General features: G+C 41.3%; 1 protein-coding gene across 2 annotated transcripts in view; it reads left to right on the forward strand.

Annotated features, from left to right (window-relative positions):
- TMEM108 (transmembrane protein 108) overlaps positions 1 to 14,554 on the forward strand; it is a 279,595-nt gene that overhangs the window by 46,373 nt on the left and 218,668 nt on the right. The window contains exon 1 of one of the 2 annotated variants that reach the window (XM_056122003.1): positions 8,223 to 8,356. The exons of the other annotated variant lie outside the window; for it this stretch is intronic. The gene's annotated coding sequence lies outside the window, so the exon portion shown is untranslated. Of the gene's footprint in view, positions 1 to 8,222; positions 8,357 to 14,554 lie in introns of those variants that run through there. 2 annotated transcript variants of the gene reach the window in all.

Consider the following 14,554-nt stretch of genomic DNA (forward strand, 5'->3'; position numbering starts at 1 on the left):
TTTAGCAAGTTTAAATCATTCTTACTGAGGAATAATATTAGCCCTCAAAGAGTTCACCTCGTTGTGATTCTTCTGTTGTCAACCTCATTCTTCCTTTCACATTCCCGTGGTTTAACTTTTAATCTGGTTCTAATTCCCCCTTTTTTGAACCTTATCGTATGTGAGATGGTGGGAAAGACAGGACATTATTTAGTCCTTACTGTGCTTTGTTACTGTGGGAAACAAGAATAGAGGAAGTAACAAATGGTTTGAAGGGTAGTAACAAAGGCACAAAGCCACATGGGAGTAATCTTTAAAAACCAGCATTCAGGGGAAGAAAGTAAGGGAGACTGAAAAAATAAGGAGGTATGAGATAGTTTCCTGGGGATGAGAATATCTTTTTTTGGATAGCTCCAAAAAGAAGGAGTTACTTCAGAAATGAATTTGCTCTTGGTGGCAAGAGACTAAATAAATAGGGATATTAAGATTTGGTGAGCATTAAAGGTCTATATTTTTAGTACATTGACTTTAAATATATTTATCAAAATATATGCATGTTTTTGACCTTGTGATACATACAGTGTACTCCATTTTTTTTTTTAGATTTTTATTAGTGAAACTAGTGTACTCTATTAAATTAAGACAGAAGTCATAGTTCAGCTGCCAGAGGACTTACTCTTTTTATTTTTTTTGCTTTTTGGGTCACACCCAGTGATGCAAAGGAGTTACTCCTGGCTCTGCACTCAGGAATTACCCCTGGCAGTGCTCAGAAGACCATATGGGATGCTGGGAATAGAACCCGGGTCGGCCGCGTGCAAAGCAAATGCCCTACCCGCTGTGCTATTCCTCCAGCCCCAAGGAGGAGTTACTTTTTAATAGCCAGCTTTTAATTTCTCTAGAAATGAATCAGGAAAGATACCAGTAGACAATGGCAATGTATCTAAACTAAAGTTGTAGTGATACTCTAATTTTGTGGTTTTTAACCTTGAATCCCCTCAGCAGGGAACTCTAATAGACAGAGCTGTAACATTTGGCAGGGCAAGTTCTTAAAGTAGAGAAGGAGGAGTAGGAGGTAAAACTGAGGATCATATCTTCATAAAAGCAGAGAGGTGATGATGAAATATTAAAGATTAAGAGGATGGGGTGGAAGAGATAGCATAGTAGGTATGCTGCTTGTTTTGTATGTGGCGTACCTGGGTTTGATCCCTAGCACCCCATATAATCCCCTGAACTATGCCAGGAGTAAGCCGTGAACACTGCAGGGTGTGGCCCCAAAACAAAACCATTAATAAATTCACAAAGAGGATAAAGTATAAGAACTAATCTCAACTAAAATAATCATTATTGTGAAGCAAAATTCAAGTTTAATAAATGAGAAATTTGAGGCCCAAAGAAATAGTACAGAGATTTAGGTTCTTGCTTTGCATGCAGTTGACAGCAGTTCATTCCCCTGACACAAGGTTTCCCAAGCACTACAGGAGTGATCCCTGAGCACAAACCCAGGGACCACAGGGTGAGTCCCTAAAACCAAAAACATTAATTTTTAAAAAGTTATTTAGACCTAATTTAGGGCTGGAGCGATAGCACAGCTGGTAGGGTGTTTGACTTGCATGCGGCCGATCCAGGTTTGATTTCTCCTCCCCTCTTGGAGAGCCCACCAAACTACTGAGAGTATCTCGCCCACACAGCAAAGCCTGGCAAGCTACCTGTGACTTATTCGATATGCCAAAAACAGTAACAAGTCTCACAATTTGTTGTGAGATGTTACTGGTTCCTGCTCAAGCAAATCGGTGAACAACGAGAGGACAGTGCTACAGAGCTATTTAGACCTAGGGTCTGGAGAGATAGAAAAAAGATTTGGGCATTTGCCTTGCATGTGTCAGACTCAGATTTGATTCCTGACACCCTGTTTGGTCCCCTGAGCCCTCCAGGAGTTATTCCTCAGCACTGAGCGAGGAGTAACTCCTGAGCACTCCTGGATGTGGTCTCCAAATAAGAAATTATTTAGAGCCAATTGAAGATCTAGACCCAGGGAATAGTCAACACATATGACTGAGTGACTGATTTGCCATCAGAGGTTTGGTTTCACTTTACAAGATATTTTACATATATAGAATACATAATTTGATGTTTTAATATCATCTTCTGAAGTAAAATATAAAAGGGGTCTCCTTTTTTTTGTTTTTCCCCCCATTTTTATCAAGATATCATGATTCATAATCATGTTAGTGATAGTTTCAGATGTGCATTATTCCAACACCACACCCATTGGTAAACTGCCCAGTTACTTCAAATAGTGTCCCAAGGGCTCCTCTCATCCTCTCCCATCTGCCCTTCTAGGTAAACTCAGTTCTGTACCAATTCTTCAGTACTGATGTCTTCGACCATGTGTTCTTCCCTTACTTATTATGTATCTTTATATCCAGTGTTTAAGAGAGATCATTCTGTACCTTACCTCTTTCTGGTGACTTTTGACATGTCTTTACTCAGCATGATACCCTCTGGTTCCATTCAGACAATGGGAAATTGTATAGTTTCATTTTTCATTCGAGCTGAACAGTTTTATTTTTTTGATATACGCCATGATTTCTTTATTCAGTTGCCTGTTCTTTGGTACTTGGGTTGTTTTCAGATCTTGGCTGTTGTGAATAGTGCTATAGTGAATATAGGAACATAAATGTCTTTCCTACCTACTGTGTTTTGGGGTCTTTGGGTATAAGACAGGAAGTGGAATTGCTGAGTCACATTGAGGCTCAATTCTTAGATTTTTGCAGTATATTCATATTGTTTCCCAAAGAGGTTGAAGCAGCTGGAATTTTCACCAACTGCGGATGAGGGCTTTTTTATTTTTTTGTTAAGGTGGTCCTGATTATGAAAAATTCAAACTATCAATATTTGTGGATGGCATGATACTATACTAAGAAAACCTTAAAGACTGCAGAAAAACCCAAAAACCCCCAACCCCTAGAATCAATAAACTTATATAGTAAAGTGGGAGGCTACAAAACAAGCACACAGAAATTCATGCATTTCTAAATGCAAACAATAAGGAAAAGAGGGAAAAGTTAAAAATAAAAATTTCATTCACAATAGTGCCTCACAAAAGAGGTGAAAGACTTATGCAAAGAAAACTATGAGTCACTGCTAAAAGAAATAGAAGCTGACATAAAAAATGGAAACATGTCTCCTGTTCTTGGGTTGAAAGGATTAGCATTGCTAAAATGGTCATCCTTCTCAAAGCACTCTGCAGATTCAATGCAGTCCCTAGAACCGTACCTATAATATTTTATAGACATTGAATAAATTATTTTCAAATGAATATGGAATAATAAAACTCCCTGAATACCCAAAACAATCCTAGGGAAAAAAATGGTAGGCTTTTCTTTCCCTTTAAAGCTGTGGTAATCAAGACAGTGGTACTGGAATAAAGACAGACCTTCAGACCAGTGGAATAGAATTGAGAACCTAGAGACAGATCCTCATGTATCTGGACAACTAATCTTTGACAGAGGAGTGAAGAGTATGCAATGAAGAAAAAAAGCCTCTTCAAATGATATTGGGAAAACTTATTTTAAAATGTTTAAAACAAGATTTTAAAACTTGTTTAAAATCTGTTTAAAAATGAAGTACACCTTTTTCTTATATCTTACACAAAAGTCAATTCAAATGGATCAAAGATCTTTATACAGGACCTCAATCCATAGATTTTGTTGAGGAAAACAGCCAGAACCCTTCATGAGTATTCAATATGCCGTGCATATCCAATGACTCAATGCCATTGGCCCAAACTAACAAGCAGAAACAAACAAATGGGTGATATATTCCATTTTTTCTTCTGGCAGCAAGATCTAGAACTTTTTTTTTTTTTTTTTTTTTTTTTTTTTTTGCTTTTTGGGTCAGACCCGGTGATGCACAGGGGTTACTCCTGGCTCATGCACTCAGGAATTACTCCTGGTGGTGCTCGGGGGGACCATATGGGATGCTGGGAATTGAACCTGGGTTGGCCACGTACAAGGCAAATTCCCTATCCGCTGTGCTATTGCTTCAGCCCCCAAGATCCAGGACATTTTTACAGCTGATGTTACTCTGCTTTATGACTGACTAAATTCAAAAGCAGTCTCTTTCTGTACCGAGGGCTGGTGATATTTAACAAGAGTGACAACTGTCTAGATTATCATTTTAGGTGCTCTGTTATCAAATCATTGCTTCAACATTATTATTTCAGTCCTCTTCACAATATGCAGATTTTAGTGGGAGACGTCTCATTAAAATTACCTGAAAATGTCCTCTGAAAAAATCTACTTTTTGATTTTTGGCTTTTGAGATCAACAACCACAATTTCTTGGAATTATTGCATAGGAGAGAAGGAAAAACAGCTTGGGTATGCGTAGGGAAAACTCAACATAAAGTAGTGGAATTGGTTATAAGTTGGCATAAGCAGTGGGCCATTATAAGGAGAACATAAAGGAAAGGGAGGAGAGGAAAATCACAGAAGCAGGGAATATAATAAATAGTAAACCATTCTGATCTTAAAATTTGTCCCTAGGCAAGGGATGGAGGGCATGGGGGAATGAGATTGGGAGAAAGGGATAAAAATTTTGATTTTTCAATAATACACACCTGAAATTTGTATAATAGCAAATGAAATTTTACTTAAATTTTAAGAGTTTAGTCCTATTCCATTTATGTTTTTTTCCTTGAATTTATTTTTCCTAGGATCAGAAAACTGGAATCTTGAATCAAAATGTCGGAGCAGATATTTTTTCATTTATTTTCATTTTCTGAAATCCAAAAGACTGTTTTCCAGATTGAAATGTAGGAGGACTTTGGCAGTGGGTGGGACCCAAATTGTCTAATTTCTGCAAGGAAAAAGACTTAGACTCTTTCTGCTGTATCAGTGTTTTTCAATTTTCAGTGCCAATTTGCAGGTATTAAAAAGGCTGAAAGCCACTGTACTATACTATTGTTTTTCAGGCTGGAGATCAGGTCAGAAAAAAAGATCTGGCCAGTTCTAGGCAGAAGCACATGAAAGGAAATTGAGGCCAAGACATCAGAACTGGGTTGTCACACCAAAACAGAGGATGTCAGATTTCAAAATTGGAAGTACTGGGCAATTACCTTGGTCCTGCAGATAAGATGTCAGTGCTCACTAGGCAGTTCAATCAATTAACAGCAGAGACCAGAACTTCCGCCAAGTTTGGATTCCTTCCTTTCCCTACTTTTATCTGGCTGTAATAAAATTCTTGGTTAAGAGGTAACAAAACTGAGATGGGGGTGTTGAGTCTTAGTGACTGGGAGTCCAAGTCATCCATCTACACTGAGGGTGTAAGAGGCCAGACTGAGGATCCTCGTGTCATTCAGCCCAGGAAATCTGATACTGTCTTCTTCTAGGTTTCTTAGAGTAATAGATGGATTTTATGAAACACTGGAGTAAAGTAAAGGCAAGCTCTTTTTCCAAGTTTTGTATTTGGTGTACATTTCTTCTCTGGGACAGTCCCCAAAGGTCTAAAAATACTATGATTAAAACGAAGTTTATCTCCCCACCTCCCCACATGTCTTATCTTCTGTAATCAAGATCCTGCTTATTTAGATCACCTTTTCCTTCTGCAACTTAGACTCACAAGAGACCCGAGCCTACTCAAGGAAGGTATCTAACCCTTGAATCTAATGCTTGCCTTGTCTGTAAGAAATGAACAGAAACCTGACCAGGGTCGCGGAGCACTTGCTCTCAATTGAAGTCTTGTCTTTCAAAGAAGTTCCTTTAATGTTTCTTGTGAAACTGGTCCCAAATGGGGGTATAGTGCCGCCAGCAGGACAATCTGTACCTGTGAGGCGAGTGCATCAGCAGCCTGATGGCGCCTTAAGACTTCCAGATACCCCAAAATTGCAGCTGTGCCTTTGACCAGACCCCAAAAACTTGGGGCAAAGTTTACCAAGAAAGTTAATGGCCAAAAGTTAGGTATGTAGGAGACACACCCACAAACCACCTCCTGCTCAGCTATATAATTGGAGGCTTGGCCTCTCTGATTCCTGATCAAACTGCTTAACAGCCATGCTCCCAGAGACTCAGAAACAAATCCTGACACCTAGCAGCTTTTGGTAGAAATGCGTGCAGACCGTGCAGTAGGTTACTGTCACCGGGCCACCCAGGGGGGAAAGGGTGCTGTCCCTCCACCTGCTCCCACTAGGCTGCTTGGTGGCCACCATCTTCAAGAGGCCATTGGACAGTCAGGTTTGGGGCCGCAGTGATGAGACAGGTGGGGTCTCACGAGATGAGGGTGGGGCCAGCCCTTTCTTCCCCACCCCAACGAGACCCCGAGTCACTGCCCATGAATGGTGACTCTCCTGATCATGGTTTAATGGTCATGATCCCAGAGACTCAGAAACAAATCTCGAAACTCAGTGGCTTTTGGCAGAAATGCGTCCAGACTGCACAGTAGGTTACCGGTGCTCGGCCACCCCAGGTGGGAATAGGTTTCGTGCCTTGACCTGTTCCCCCTGGCAGCCTGGTGGCTTCCATCCTCCAGACGCCACTGGACGGTCAGGTTTGGGTCCACATTGATGAGACATGCGGGGTTTGGCAGAAATGTGTCTAGACTCCCTAGTAGGTTACTGTCACCAGACCACCCCAGGGGGGAAAGAGTGCTGTCCCTCCGCTTGCTCCCCCTTGGTGGTTCGGTGGCTGCCATCCTCCATAGGCCATTGGACAGTCAGGTTTGGGCCTGCAGTGACGAAACACGCTGGGCCTCATGGGATGGGGGTGGAGCCAGCCCTTTCCTCCCTGTCCCAACGAGACCCCGAGTTGCCACCTACGAGTGGCCTGTCTGGCACCTGATCAAGCTGCTTAATGGCCATGATCCCAGAGACTCAGGAACAAATCCCTGAATCTAGCAGGTTTTGGCAAGAAATCCCTTCAGATTTAATTGTTAAGATTTCAGAATTTCAAAATCACGTGACTACTAACTGCAGCCACATATGACATATGACATATGACATCATATGTTATTCATAACCAGCAATAGAAAACAAATTGTCTACTGTTGCCTTTTCGGCAGATCTGAGTGTTGGGGTAAAATTACAAATAATGGTGGGTCTGGTGTCAAAATATTGAATGTAATCAAAGTAGAGAGAGAGTAATTTTTTTTAATGTAGGAGTACTGCTATTTATTCAGCCACTGATTAGTTGATTGAATTGGGCATGAACTCCACCTTAGTTTTTTTTTAATTTTTTATAATTTTTTTTATTGAATCACCATGAGAGTAGTTACAAAGCTTTCAGGTTTAAGTCTCGGTCATACAGTAAAACACCTGTATCTTCACCAGTGCCCATTCTTCACCACCAAAAACCCCAGTATACCCCCATCCCGCACCCTCCCCCTACCTGTGGGGCAGATGATTTCTACATTACCCTCTCTCTACTTTGATTACATTCAATATTTTGACACTAGACCCACCATTATTATTTGGGATTTTACCCCAACACTCAGATATGCTGAAAATCAAACAATGCTGTTTGATTCCAAGCATTGATCACTCCCTTTAGCTCCTGTTTTGCCTGGCCATAGATATTAAATCTGTGAGTTTTATGTGATTTCTTATGTATGGAAGTTCCTTTTATGTTCTTATTGTTTTGCATATTCTGTCTCCATCTTTTGCTTTTATCATTCTAATTATGATGTGTCTTAGAGTATTTTCATTTGGGTCTATTTTGGCTGGGACCCTTTGGGCCTCTTAAATCTGGGCACATGTTCAACTCTGGGAAATGCTCCTTTATGATTTCTCTGACTAGTGGTTCTTTACTGAATTCATCTTCCGGATTCTTAATTTATTCTTCTTGAACTCTGTTTGTGCTGTTCATTTATTTTGAGACTCTTTCTCCCATCTTCTGTTGTTTTTTTTGGAAGTTTCCTATATCACATCTTGGAGCTCACTGTTTTCCACCCCAGTTGTTATTCTGCTGCTAAGGTCTTCCAATGAGGTTTTTTTTTTTTATTTCACCGACCATATTCTTCAGAGCTGTCTCTTCTGATTGTAGTTTTCTCATTTTCTCATTTCAGTTCTTATATTTCTTATGCCTGTTCTATCATTCCTTTGAGCTCATTGAGCCTCATCATGGTGTCTCTAAAATCATTGTCTGAAAGGTTATAGAGTTTGTTGGTACTGGTAGAGTCTTCCAGGATATTTTCACTTGGTCAGCTTGGTGAGTTTCTATATATCTTCCTCATTGTGTCTGTAGTAGTCTGGGGGAGAATTTTTGTAGTTCATCCTACAGATGAAGATGGTATTCCAGCAGCATCCTTTCCCTACCTTCCATTGAAGAAATTAAAGAGCCTGGCAGGTTCTGAAGCTCAAATGGGAAGAGCGTGCCCTCAGTGTGGTAAGAAAAAAAGATCTGGTTCTCTAAACTGGAGTGATAGCACAGCGGGTAGGGCATTCGCCTTACAAGCGGCCAACATGGCCGACCCGAGTTCGATTCCTCCGCCCCTCTCGGAGAGCCCGGCAAGCTACCGAGAGTATTCGATATGCCAGACACAGTAACAACAAAGTCTCCAATGGAGACGTTACTGGGCCCGCTCGAGCAAATCGACGATCAACGGGAGGGCCTTTACCTTTACCTTTACCTCTAAACTGCAGATGAAGATGGAAGTCAAGCTTCATCCTCATGGAAGCTAGGACAGGAAGAAGACACAAAGACCTGTGTATTGAATTTGTAGCCTGTGATTTTGCTCTATTGTCTCACTGTTTGTACAAGTTCTTTTTTGGGGGGCGGGGAGGGGGATGAAGGGTAGGTGGGGACACATTTGGCATTATTTAGGGCTTATTCATGGTTCTGTGATCAGGAATCACTTCTAGTGGGGCTAGGAATGTGATGCCAGGAATCGAGCCAGGGATGGGCACCTGCAAGGCAAATGTCTTACCTGCTGTGCTGTCTCTCTGGTCCTGGTTTCTAGGAGACATCCTTTATTCATCAGCTCTTTATTTAATAGTTATGTAATACATCTCAACGGACTGTAAAGGCATGGAAACAGGAACTTTGCATACTGAACAGCAACCCCAGGTGTTCTGCCTTACCTCACCACTCTTGCCCCTTACTACTCACTGTTTCTCCCTGCTCCACTCCACAACCTTGACATGGTCTCAATGTGGACTTTTTCTTGTTTGAACACTTGTTCTTGTTTAAACACTTATTCTCCCATTGCTCTTCCTGGTAGCAATACTGATACTTTCCTTTTGAGGTGGCAAAGGGAAAGTCAGAGATAGCTTGGTGATTCTAAGAGCTGTATCCAAGAGGTGGACTCTGCCCCTTCCCATCTCCCACCCCCCACCCCACCCCCAAATGCCCTGCTTTTAGAATCCTTTGACTTCCTCCTATTCTCAGTTATAAAAGTTCACAGAAACTAATTTTAATGGTTCACCTAGCTAGCCCCCTGGGGACCCTGGGCCTGTTTATGAAACTCCTTCCTGATGTCCAGGAAAGCCTGCATTATGAATTTATAAACATATAAGCAAAGAGGCATCTTGATGGTAAGATGTCCCATCTCTTACCAACCCACAGACTTATTACTGAGTGGGTGCGAACGTATGGATGAGTGTTGAGTTTTTTTTGACTCCACTCAAACTCAACTCAACACGCAATACAATACATAAAGAAGTGAGAAACGGTGGGCTGTGGTGAAGGTTGGCTCACACACAGACCGGGCCAGGCAGAACGCTGGGGCAGCGTTTGGTGGACCCAGAGTAGCCTCCCTAGGCTCTTTCAGGACCACAGGAGGAGGATGGGGAAAGAGGGGGGAGGGGACTCCCCAGAGTTATCTGATCTCTCCCTGTACAGCGCAGTCCTAGTTGTTCTTATGACTGCAGTCTCGGTCATCAGAGTCGGCAAGGAGACCTCAAAGTCTTCAAAGTCTCAGTTCTCCTCCTCGTCTCCTTGTCTTCTCTTTGTTGCTGTGCTCTTTTCTTCTTCCTTTGTGCTCTGCTTCTGTGTGTCCCTGCAGACCTTGTAATCTTCTGACTTCTCCCAACGTTCTGACCTTATAACCTCGTAACCTTGTCACCGTGTAACTTTGTACCTCTGTCCTCCCTTGTCACTCTCTCTGTCTCCTGCTCTCTAGTCTGCTGCCCTTGTCTTCTTCAGTCTCTGGTCTCTTCTTCTCACCTCATCTAACCCTGTGACTGTGTAACTTTCTGACAAAGACCTTCTGACTCTCTGATCTGATTCGACTGACTTTCTGACCCCTCTGACCCTTACTTCCGTGACCTTCTAACCTTGTAACCTCCCCAGCCCCTTACGGCAAGTTTACATAGAAATCATGTAGTGTGGGGATACAAAGGTGGGGTTGAACATTAACAAATCAACAAAGAGAGGTAGGCCACTCCAGGAGATTAACTCAAGGACAAAATCTCATCTAAGGAGATTACTCCAAGCTAGTAATCCACTTAAATAGTTGTAGTAAATTTACTTCTAATATTTCTAGCAATGTCATTTTGTATACAGTAAGAGAGATATCAAGCTTAAAGTTTGGTTCTTCCTGAGGATCTCACTATATATTCCAGACCATAGTCATGAGGTCAGGTTAGTCTTCCTAACCCCAGCAGGATCCTTATTCAGTTAACTCTTTTGGGTCATGACAGAATTTGTCTATGACCGTGCTCTTAACTTATAGTTAAGTATTATGGCGCATGGCCTGGCCCATTTCGATGCCAGGGTAGCTCACAGCTTGCACTGGGTCCATCAGTCCCTTGTCAAGACACTGCTCTTGGAGTGCTAGGAACTAAGGGAAACTGAGGTATAAGACAAGTAAATATGGATGCCCAGGAGTAAATATAATTTTGGAGTCAATTAACTACCATGTTACATAGCATAGTATCAGTTGTCTTCCTGTGTCTATACAAAAAGAACATTGCTAAATAAGCCACACAAATGACATAAAGGAAAGAGAAAAGCAATATAGAATTATTAGTTGTGCCTCAGTTGCTCTGTTGTAGGAGTGGCTCAATAAATCTTAAGCTCATCTGTGGCGGTGGGAAATGGGCACTGGTGGAGGGATGGGTATTTGATCATTGTATAATTGAAACCCAAGTACAAAGATTTGTAAGTCTACAACTGTACCTCATGGTGTCTCACTAATAAAAATTAAAAAAAAAACACCAACTTTCCTTGAAAAAAAAATAATTAAAAAAAAATAAACCTTAAGCTCCCTCCTTAAGCTCATCCAACAGATGAGGTGTCGCTGTATCCCAGGGGTTCAGCAAGCTGCCAGTTGAGTGGGTTAAAAGCCATGGGCCTGTGAGCCAGAGAGGTGACGCCTTGTAAGATTAATCCCATGGACATGGTTTAGAGAACCACTGACCAGTGGATAAAAGTCCACTGGGATCATTCAGAGAACTGCTACCCGTAGATGTAAATCTTAGAACATAATGTACAGTTGTTGCACCTAAGTGAAAACCCAAGAGTGTGCTGCCTATAGCTATACACCCCAAATTGCCAAGGCTATGCTGAGAAAATAGAACATGGTTAGTATTTCCTCGACTGACTTGTATTATAAAGCTTTAGCAATCAAAATTATGTGTTACTAGGCTAAATGTCAGACCAATGCAATAGAATTGAGAGCCCTGAGCGAGAGAGATAGTATAACACTTGCTTTGCATTCAACCAACTCAGTAGCACATATGGTCTCAAGAGCACTGCCAGGAGTGATCCCTGAGCATAAAGTCAAGAGAACCCCCTGAGTACTTTGTGTGATCCACAAAGCAAATAAGAAAAAATTGAGAGCACAGAGACAAATCCTCATATTTATGGATCTCATAATTAACGATAAAGGACCTAGTGCATGAATTGAAATAAGGAAAGCCTCTTCAATAATGGGAATTGTGAAAACTGAATAGTCATAAACATACAAATGCAACAGGGTCATATCTCACACCTTACACAAAAGTTAATTCAAAGTGAATTAAAGACCTTGGGGCTAGCTCCCCTTCCCCAACCCTTTTGTTTTTCCACCCTCTTTATCCTAAGATTAAGCTGTAAGCCCTTATCCTAGCATCCTGCATTTGCCCCTCTCTGTGCCTTTGTGGAGCTGAGATCCCTTACCCCTGGAACCTGACTTCTAGGAATGGTGATTCCCCTTGTCCTATGAACCTGAATACTGTCACTGCATTTAGTATCAGTCCTAGATTTGCTGCTCACTGTCCCCAGGGCCTTGGTGAATGAATCATTGTGCAAGAACTCAACCTTGAAAGGGTGGAAGGTTACACTTTTCTCCCAGTGTTCAGTCACCCACTGATGAGGCTGAGAATAGATGCTTTGTTGGTATCCACCAAGTAGTGAAGCCGATGTAGGAGCCCTGTGAATGAAAGAGGAAGCTGAGCCAGCCCTCTTGCAATTAAGGGAAGTAACCGAACCAAGAATTGGTGTCTTGTGGATATCTATCCTAAATTCTTGATGTTTTTTACTTCAGTTATTATAGTTTGGATCCCATGTTTATGGTAGTGTTGGATTTAATGGTTTAGACATACACAGAAACTTCACCTCTATGCCATCGAGGAGCCCAAGGCCCTGACCCTTGGCCCTATGTACCAGCCCTCCTCTTGCTTCCACCCTCCATCTTTTTTTGGCATGTTGTTCCTGTAATCTAGAGCCAGTGTTTTGCCTACCATTTTCAAAACACGTTATTCGGTATGCCACAGACTAGTGAGAAGACCTTCTGTTTGATTTTTATCCTTCTGAGTTGCCTCACATAAGATCCTCCAGTTCCATCCATTTTCAGAAAATTGCATGATTTTATTATTCCCATGATTGAGCAGTATCCTATTGTGTATATAGACCCAATACACATCATTATCCATTCTTTCGGTTTTTGGGCACCTGGGTTGCATTTATAACCTATTTTACTAAATGATGCAATGAATATAGGGATGTACATATCTTTTCAAATGGATTTCTAAATTGATATTTTCGACCATATCAGCTGTACTCAGAGCTTACTCCTGGCTCTGTGCTCCGGGATCCCTCTTGGCAGGCTTAGGGGACCATGTAGAGTGCTAGGGATTAAACCCAACTGGGTTGCATGCAATATAAGCACCTACCAACCCCCAACTCCAATAACTTACATTTCTGGCAAGTTCACACGAGGTGTGGATAGGCTGGTCCAGGGATGACAATTCAAGAAACGTTCTCTCTTTTTATTCCCAACAGTAGAGGCTGTGGTTGAGTCATACCCTGTGGTTCTTAGAACAATTCCTAGTCCTGCATTCGGGAGTGACCCCCGGAGGAGCTTTGGGAACTATATGTGATGCTGGAGATTTGAAACTGGGTCTGCTGCATGCAAGTGACTTATCTGCTGTATTATTTCTCTACCCCTGCAGACCATTCCCTTAAAATTTCTCCCAACTTGGAGTAATATGACGTCAGACTCTCACTTTTTGGGATTTCTCAGCTCTTTCACTTAAAAAAGAAGTGGCTTGGCTCTGACCAGTGTTCCTGAATATGGGACCTGTATGTCTGTGCTTATATCCATAGTGCCCCAGACAACTAAGGTTGTATCTGAACTCTTAGCCAATCTAAATTTCTGAAAACAATGTAACATCAGAGATTTCAGGCAGAATATGTGTTCTCTAATGACTTTATAAATGGAGCTATTTTAATCTTTAAAATAAAGTTGTTATCATTATTACCCAATTGGAACTCAAAAAGTTTAAATTATCTGCCCAGGAAGTAAAAGACAACACTAAAATTTAAACCCAGAACCCTAGGACTTCAGTGCCAGATATTTCTTCATGTACGTTTCTTTTTCTCCTGGATTCTAGTTTGATAGGAAAGTTCTCAGTCACTATTTTCTTTCCTAATTTTTATGTAGTCAAGATTATTAATACTAGGGTTTGACAAGAGACAGGAGACCTGGTCTTTGGTTGAAAGCCTGTCACAAGTGTTGGTGGGGGAGGGCAGTTAGGATAGAGAAAGGACCACTATGACAGTAATAGCTGGAAACAATCACTCTGGACAAGTACTGAGTGCTGAAAGTAGATATAGGGACAAACATGATAATCATTCAGTGCCTGCATTGCAAACCTTAATGCTCAAAAAGAAAGGGGGGAGGGAGACGGAGATTGAGGGAGAGTGAGGGAGAGGAAGATGGAGAGGGATAGAGAAGTGCCTGCCATAGAGGCAGGCTGGCAGGGTGGTGGTGGTGGGAGGGAAACTGGGGACATTCCTGATGGGAAATTTACAGTGGTGAAGGGTTGGGTGTTTGAAACATTGTGTGACTGAAATCCAATCATGAACAACTTTGTAACTGTATATCTCATGGTGATTCTATAAAAAAGTTTTTTTTGAAAAAGACTAGGGTTTGAATTATCACTTAACAATATGTACATGTTATATATTATGTACATGCTTCTTTATTTCATTTTTATTATTTTGCATACATCTTTGTCATTTTGTAAATTCCCCTAAAACAGTTTAGAAATAGGGCTAGGTATCTATATTATATTTTATATTTTATGTATATTTTGTGAACATATATATATGGATCATGTACACAAGCTTGGATACAGTGAACATGTGAACACATGTATT

The sequence above is a fragment of the Sorex fumeus genome, unplaced genomic scaffold (genome assembly GCF_029834395.1).
Source record: "Sorex fumeus unplaced genomic scaffold, SorFum_2.1 ptg000044l, whole genome shotgun sequence".
Lineage (NCBI taxonomy): Eukaryota > Metazoa > Chordata > Mammalia > Eulipotyphla > Soricidae > Sorex > Sorex fumeus.